This window comes from Lolium perenne, chromosome 2 (assembly GCF_019359855.2).
Source record: "Lolium perenne isolate Kyuss_39 chromosome 2, Kyuss_2.0, whole genome shotgun sequence".
Lineage (NCBI taxonomy): Eukaryota > Viridiplantae > Streptophyta > Magnoliopsida > Poales > Poaceae > Lolium > Lolium perenne.
Window position 1 is genome coordinate 253,393,868 of NC_067245.2, and position 9,015 is coordinate 253,402,882.

Consider the following 9,015-nt stretch of genomic DNA (forward strand, 5'->3'; position numbering starts at 1 on the left):
ATTTATCTGCTGAATTTCCTAATTTAAATGTTGTGTTGTTGGGCTATTGTTGAATGTTAAAAGGCCAAGGCCCAAAGTAGCATGGAAATATATGGTCTCTTAAAAGGCTACAGCCCAACCAAAAATTGTTTAGTATATTGATACCCACAAGTATAGGGGATAGCTGAAATCTTTGATGGGAAATATTACCCAAATTTATAGTTGTCTTCAAGGGGAACACAAGAATACCAATATGAATTTAGCAATTGAAATGTCACTCTCAACCACACATGTATATCAATAAACTCAAAATAAAGTGGTGATTTTATAGTAGTTGATTCAAAGCAATAAAAGCAAACAGTAAATAAAAGCAGAATATTTCCAATTTTCGCCGGAAGTAGTAGTATGAAACTTGCAGTGCATAAATACGTAGGCATGAGGCAGCAATGGGGTAATATATAGATGACATTGATCATATAATGTAATCCAACTAACATAGAAGTCATCTCTAATCCAGTTGTGTGTAGGTGTGTGATCCAAATATAGTCATGCGTACTAACCAAGAGAATTTGCATAACATCTTTTGTCCTGCTAGCCCATTTTATCAGGGCCACCTTGGAACTACAATCAATCAAGTTCTACCCTTTCGAATACACCGGAAAAAGCATTAAGATTCATGAACACACATAATCCTTGAACTATCACATATTCCCCTTGTTTTTTTCCTATCTGTCACCTTAGGGATTCACATGGTCAACATAATAAAAAGTAATACACCTTGCAAATAGACACCTACCTCATATATATGATAAAGCAATATAGGTTCAGTAACGAAAGAATGTCACTCGGGCACTTGTAACAAGCATTAAACATAGCAAAGGTGTACCAACAATCATACATGAATATCTTCAAGACGAACACCTCAAATCTCGATACATATGGATGATTACATGATCAATATCATCCAATACCCATCCACCTCTTAAGTCTACAAAGAACTACTCACTCATGATGATGGAGAGTGAGTACATGATGGTTGGTGGTGGAGATGATGTTGGTGGTGGTGATGATGAAGAAGCCCTCGAAATCCCTCTCTTCGGGGTGGAGAGCAGGTCAATCTGAGCCCCTAAAATGAAGATTGTGGTCTCGGCGACGCTGTGTTTCGTGAAATGTTGTCTCCTTCCAGGGGGCAGGTTTTTAGGGTATATAAGGCCCCATGCAAAGAGGGGAGGCGAGACGGCGACCGAGGGCCAAACGGGCCTAGGTGGCGCGCCACCTGGCCTCGTTTGGGCCTCGTCGCTCCGCTCTCGTGATCCAACACTTTAGGTCCTTACTTTTCATGAAAAACTTCCCTGGTATTTTTACCTGATTTTATTTCCTGCAAAAACTTGACAAAAGGAGAGTTTGCTAAAAACAACATCAGATTCAGCAGTTTTCATCCAAGTATGGTGAGATTCCGGACCAAACCATTGAGCAAAGTTCTTGGAAAAGTAGATACATTTGAGATGTATTATATATATGCGTGCATTTTCGAAAAGTAGGAATTAAAAAAGGCCGAAAAAGGTGAAAGCCGAGAAAATAACTGGACCATAAAAAGGCCAGAGCCCAAAACTAAAATGGACACCAAAAAGGCCAAGGCCCAAAACTGTAATGGACCTAAAAAGGCCAAGGCCCAGTTCGAGATGCTCACGAAAAAACAAGGCCCAAAAATAGTGGGTTGAAAATGGAAGCTAAAAAGGCCATGGTCCAATAAGAATTGGGATCGCAACAGGCCAAGGCCCAACAAAGAAAAAATTCATCATTACTAGGCTTGGTCCATATAAAAGACTGAATGAACCAGGCTGATTTCAAATAACGACTTTTTTCGTCACAATCTTTGCCACGCAGGATTGCCTACGTGGCCTGGCCGGATCAACAATGGCTTTTTAAAACATCATAAAAACTATGACATTCCTAAAACATCACAAACGTCTGTGATGTTCCTACGAAGATCGTCACTACAGGTCATTACTGACGCTCAGCTTTCGATGTTCACAAAAATGTCACAAAAACGTCACAAACCAATTATAGTGACGATTCAGTGACATTTTTGAAGCGTCATAAACATCCAGATTCCTAGTAGTGTCTAGTAGTTAGTTTGATAATCCCCTTTATTCCGCAAGAGGTAACTATCAAGAAGCCTAAAAGGCATGAAGATCAACTCAAGGGTAAGTGCAATGTCAAATGGTGTTTCCCATGTCAGCATGGTTCCGACCTAGCTCATTACTCATAATTTTTCAAACTCACAACATACATAGTGGTGTTTTCCTTCCATAACTTACATTCATATGAGCTTTAAATTGCATAAAAAGGAATATTCTGAAATGATTAGAAGCATAACACACATATTATACTTGGAATAGAAAGTTCTATGTAGGTAGATATGATATATATTTGGGGTTGAGTTGAATTGGAACCAAGTCTATGCTTGTGTAGGAATTCAAAAAAAAAATGGCTAGGAAGAGATCTAGAAGCATGCAATAGTGTCCATAGTGTTATTCATCCATCATCAAACAATGATACTTAATGTTAAACATCTATGTATACTAGTAAGAAGTAGCACTAATAAGGCACACGGAAAATCATCATTCAATAAAGCATTTTAAACTAGCAATACCATGCACAATATAAATTTCAGCTTTTAATTGGCATCCCTCTTCTTCTTTTAATAATATGCAACTTATTTTCATTGAGACATTCAAGAATAGGAGAGTTCAGTTCAGTATCTCTTCAGAAGCATCAAAAGTATTCAATATGATGGTCTTATTTATTTCAAAGCAGAACTAAACACAAAACTAATAAAGGACGCTCCAAAATTTTTGCGAGAATTCTATGTTGCTCAAAAAACAAAGTTTAGAAGTGTGCAAACCGAGAGTTTAATATATGTCTAGTGAGGTTCCTTGGGCATCCCGAAGATTATGTTATTCACCATTCTTGGATTTCTCTTGGTGTGGTTTTCCTCTATTCCCTGTGAAAAAACTTCAACACAAAATTTTCTCCCCTCTCTTTTCTATGTGTTGGCATTAGTGGTACAAGAATAATATGCTTGCTGCCATTTCCTTCAAAGATAAAATAATTCCTTTATGTGACAGATATCACATAAAGTTCTACACATTCTTATCAATTCAAAATATTCAAGAAAAATCATTTTGGAACCCAAAAAGATTGGTGCAAACAATAGAAGACATAATCTGTCAAGAAATTTAGCAGCAGCAAAACTGAATTTTTTGGACCACTTAGACCTGTCAGGAATTTTAGCCAATTTTTTTTCAGGTAGAGGATGAAAATTTTCAGCTACTGTGAGTTTATCAAGATTTTAGGAGTTACCAAAAAAATAAAGAAAATCTTGTACTAAAAAGTGCAGCGCAGAAATCAACAACTCCTATATTGTTTCATAAATGTATAACATCCAAATGGGTAAAAAAAAATTAATTTATTTAAAAACCAGATAGTAAACAAAAAAGAAAAACTTCTTCCTACATCAAGAATGCAAAATAAAAACCAAAGATAAAAACAAATCGGGGTGCCTCCCGTAAAGCGCTTTCTTTACAACAATATAGCTAGGCTTACTTACTTGTTTCAAGTGGTATGGAAATCATGTGGTAGCTTGAATATTAATGCTACCTCCTTCTTACTTGGAAATTTCTCCATACACTTCATATGTGCGAACTGAAACTTCACATTCCCTTCTTTAACTCAATAATTGCACCTGTAGTTCTCAAAAAGGTCTCCCAAGAATTATAGGACTAGAGGTATTGCTCTCCATGTTCTCAAAAAGGTCTCCCAAGAATTATAGGACTAAAGGTCTCATCGGCAAGTAAAAGATCTATAGAATATTTTTCCATTTTATGATTAAGAAAATCATATAGATCCTTAGATAAACAGAGACACTAGATCCTAGATCTAAAATAGCATGGTGTGTCTCTTTGTATAGAAATTAGTATCTTGGGGATCCAAACGTACCCAATCATTGGTGGTATCAGTGCTTCATTATTATATCTTTCTATCTTTTCTTTGATGACATAATTAGCTATGTACGAGCCAAATCCCGCTTGATGAACATTAATAGTAGGATCTTGAGAAAACTTTTCAAGTATAGCAAGAAGGTCATGCAAGCTACATTTATCAAGATCAACCGAAGGCTCTCTTACGTCGCTTATCATTTTAACTTCTTCAATTTGTTTATAATTTGCTAGGTTATTTTCCTTATAAATAAGCATAGTAGTAATTTTTTCTTCTTCCAATGGTTTTTTCATATGAATTTCAAATTGCAAAAGTAGTGGTTCAGGAAGGTTAATATATTGCATCAATTCATTATAGGTTTCTTCAAATGTAGAAGGCGTGTTTGTTGTAATTGAAATATAATTCATACCAATGGCTAGTGGTCCTTGTGACTTCCCCACAGACATATTCAATATAGTTGCTTGGCTGCAAGGCAATTATGACAAGGCTTTATCTAAGCTAGCTGCTTGGTGTTGTAGTCCTTTAATGCCAGAGTTCATAGATTAAAGTGACTTAATTGTGTATTTTTTCTATCACGGTGGCATGATTAGCTACTTGTTTATCAATATTTTATCTAACTCTTGTTGTTTTTCTGGATTTCCATTACTTTGCGAAACAATGGTAGGCTTCCATTTGTTTTCATTGGCACGATGATATGGAATGAAAGGGCGGCTGCTATAATTATTTTGAGCATAAGGTGCCCGACCAAAGGTGTTTTTGTAATTGTTCCCATACCCATTGTTATCAAAGTTTCTTATGTAGTTGACATGTACATTTTCATTGGCGTGTCCAACTAATTCTTGTAGGGGGGAATTCTCAATATTTTGTTTGGATATGTAAGCAAAATGGCATCAATTTTATTAGATAAAGGTTCTACCTCTTCAATATAATTTATTTTTCTAGATGGGTTTGGTGCTTTTTCAGTGTGCCACTAACATTGATTACTTAGAATGCTTTCTAAGATGGCTTTAGCCTCAGGCACAATTTTCCTTATAAAGGCACCCCCACCCCCCCGCAGCAGAATCTATAAGGCTTCTTGGCAAGATATTTAACCCATTATAAAAAAGAGTGTAAGATTGTCCATTCATTTACACCATGTGATGGGATAGTTCGAAGCATATTTTTATCTTTGCCACATTATTGCTTCATGTTCATTATCATTTTTCCTAAATGATAGGATGCTATTTCTGTTTTGTAGGATCTTAACAGGTGGGTAATACTTCTTAATGAATGCTTCTTTAAGATCATCCCAAGAATTGATGCTAGCAATAGGTAATGATAGTACCCATTCTTTTGCTCTTCCTCTAAGTGAAAATGGGAATAATTTGATTTTTAAATTTTAGTTTCCACATTTTAAAATATGTTCATGTCACAAATTTCACTTAAATCATGCGAATGCATGGATGCATCTTCACTAGCACTACCCCTTGATGGTGCGTATCGTAACACCGACTTCACACTGTTGGGGAACCCCAAGAGGAATGTGTGATGTGCACAACAGCAAGTTTTTCCTCAGTACGAAACCAAGGTTTAATCGACCAGTAGGAGAAAGGCGTGACTTCTGAAGGTGTTGTTGGCAGACTAGTGGAAGGGCGCACTACCAGCGTCAGCAACAACTTGGAACCTACACACAACACAATCAAAGTACTTTGCCCAACTTGCAGTGAGGTTGTCAATCTCACCGGTTTGATGAACACAAAGGATTAGACGTATCGTTTGGAAAGAGATGTTTGTAGAAAGTAAACAGAACAAGATTGTAGTAGAATTTATATGTAATGGAAATAGGACCGGAGTCCACAGTTTACTAGAGGTGTCTCTCCATAAAGAAATAGCATGTTGGGTGAACAATTTACAGCTGGGCAATTGATAGAATATCGACCAATACATGACAAGATGATTATTATGAGATTTGATATGGGCATTACAACATGATACATAGACCGTAATCTAACTGCGTCTATGACTAATAATCCACCTTCAGGTTATCGTCCGAACCCGTTTCAGTATTAAGTTGCAAGCAATAGACTATCGCATTAAGCAATGTGTGTAAAGTAAACAATAGAATTACCCTCGGATAAAACATTGTTGTTTTCTCTCTAGTAGCAACATCACATCTACAATCTTAGAAGTTAAACGTCACTCTCCTAGAAAACTAGAGTGTGGTGACCCTGCATACCACTGCATGTTGTAGTATGCCAGTCGTTGACATAACATGTGCGAAGTACCAATCCGCAAATATTACATCCCTCATAGTAGTAGAACAGAACATAGCTGGTCTATAACTCATGCATACATTATTACAAACCATATATATACATCATCTCGGAGCTCCTCCTGGGTCCAAAGAGGTTTACTCCTGGGTTCGAGGTGAACCCAACTTGACTTACAATATAAAAGTCTTAGCAGGTTATACATTTATTCTCTTCGAGCAGCTAAGTACTATAGTATTCACACTGCTCGGTTACTACTACTACTACGGTAGTTTAAGCTTGTTCTCCTTCGGAACCCTCCCTGGTTCCGTAGTCGATAAGGTAGTCGACTCCTTCTATCCCTCCTGAGAGGTCTGGCTCCTCGTAGCCGATCCCATCTGCTCCGTCTGGTCCGTCATTGCCTTCCTCGAGGTGATTCAGTCAGTCTAAGCAGGAGATTATATGAGGTATGAGTACGAGCGTACTCAACAAGTTCATTATAGGAAAGAGGTGTTTAATGCACTAGCTACGATATTAGACCAGAAAGTCTAATACCAATGCAGGTTTTCATAATCATTTCTTCAAAAGGTTGCTTTTATTCAGAAGAACTATGTCCGTCAGCCTTCACCGGTTTACTAGAACTTCATGGAGTTCCTTTCCGGCAGCATTCGCAGTTCCATAACCCAGAACAGGGAGTGAAAAGTCACGAATCATTACACTCCGCAGAGGTGTGTTGCTTTACCCATAAGAGATCTTAACCTTGGTGCCAACCGGGCAGCTTTCCCGTTCACACTTCTGTGGTGTGAGGCCCTGTATAAGGTCCTAGTCAATAATGCATTCTCCTGCGACCTCGCACACCCACCCTTTGTTGCAACTCCGACCCTGGGTCCTCGCCGGTGAGCGTACCCCTATGGATACCTTCCGACCTCGACGACAATCAGGACTCTCCCTGATTCCTTCGCTGGCGGTTGCAACCCATCATAGACCGCATTACCGTGGGGACTTAGGGCTCCCCAACCACTCCGCTTGTCCTTAACTGGATCAAGTGACTACGGTAAGCGCATCTGTTTATGAACGAGAGGAGAGAACACACTTGACTACTCCGTCCCACTCCAGATCTTATGGTTAACACGGGTATTACGGCACAAGAATCACTGGACGACATTTGTTGTTTAATCCTAGATGGATACAATTCCTTGCAATGGAACCTCCACCATACTCATACCATGGTTCCATTGCCCACCACTTAGTCATATTCATAATTATGAAGATAGCAATTTTACTTTTCATGCAAGAGTGATAAGTATAGTACTTTGCAAGTAATTTGGTAAATACTCAAATTGACATGAGCAAGTGATGAACTTGCCTGAAGACTGCAAAGTATTGTAGTTGGAAGGTGTGGACTGACCCTTGTCCTCTGTTTCTGAAAGATAGCATCATTGTCCGATAAGGGCAATGGTTAAAGAATCAAATATGCATGCTTTCAGCTTTTAGGGTTTAGTTTCCCCTTCCCGGTATTTTATTATTTCATGTCGGAGATGATTAATAAGAACAATTTCAAGAATACTCCTTAAGAGTAAAATACTACCTTGGAATATTGCCAAGGTGTTTTTAAGTCCAAAGAATTTATGGACTTACTTTATCATTAAAAATATGGAGTTTATTTTTAATGCTTATTATTAAATCTTTATTCTTTGCTTTTACTTATGGTTCAATTTTTATTTGTCTCAAAAATTCCATTTCATATTTTATTATGATAGAGAATTTCATTCTGAGTGGATTACATATTTTATTTATTTATTTAGAGCCATGTTTATTTTATAAAATTTGGTGAGAGATTCAATTAAATGGCTATTTTTGGAAATGACCAAAATGAAGGATGATGAGGATTTGAAGCTACAAGCCCATAACCAAGCATACAAGAAGGAGAGCGCCCTTCGCAAATCCATCGAGAGTTTGCTAGGTAAAACTCCTTTGCCTCGTTTATTTATTCGTCCTTTGTTGTATTTTATCTTTGTAATGAATTGTTCTTCGCAATATCCTTAGGTACTGCCGACATGCCTGTCGACCGTACCAACAAGCTCAGAGTGGATTCCATGTCGGATGCCCTTTCCTTTGTCGTGGAGTCCAGTGAACAGATCCAGGAGCTTCTGAAGAAAGCCAAGGGAGCTCTATCAAAGCTATTCATGTTGATGTTTCCCAAGCTGGACCAGATCAAGACTCTTGGAGAGTTTACAAGCACTTTCTTCATTGACTCCAGTAGCGACGTTGAGGTATTGAAGCATCGCACTCGCCTTTACGGAGCGGTTCTTGCTTTTCAGCTCTTGATGGGGAACGGACTTAAATCCGAATTGGAACAATTAACCTAAGTGTTACCAGCAGACGCCGATGGCCCTCCTGTTGACCTTGGCCCCTTCAATGAATTGACATGCAAATGCGCAAGTCAAATCCTCAAGCTAGTTGATGATGAAAAGAAGAAATCTGCATCCGAGGCTACTCCAAGCTTATCTACGCAAACTCGGGTGCTTTGAGTTTATTAACTTGTTTAGTTGTAACCTGAACACATTTATCTTGTACTTTTGCTCTGTAACGAATTATGCTGGCTTTGTTGCCAGCACTCAACTTTTGTCATAGCCTTTCTTTGAATGAAAATATTTTCATAAATCATGATGGGAGTTCCTTGAATTTGATAATTTCCCCTTGTTGATTTTCTGAGGATACATATTAAATAACTTGCTGCAGATTCCTTCGAATTCTTCTCGTGCCAAAAGTTCTTTGAATTCCGCAACTGTTGATAAATCTGAAC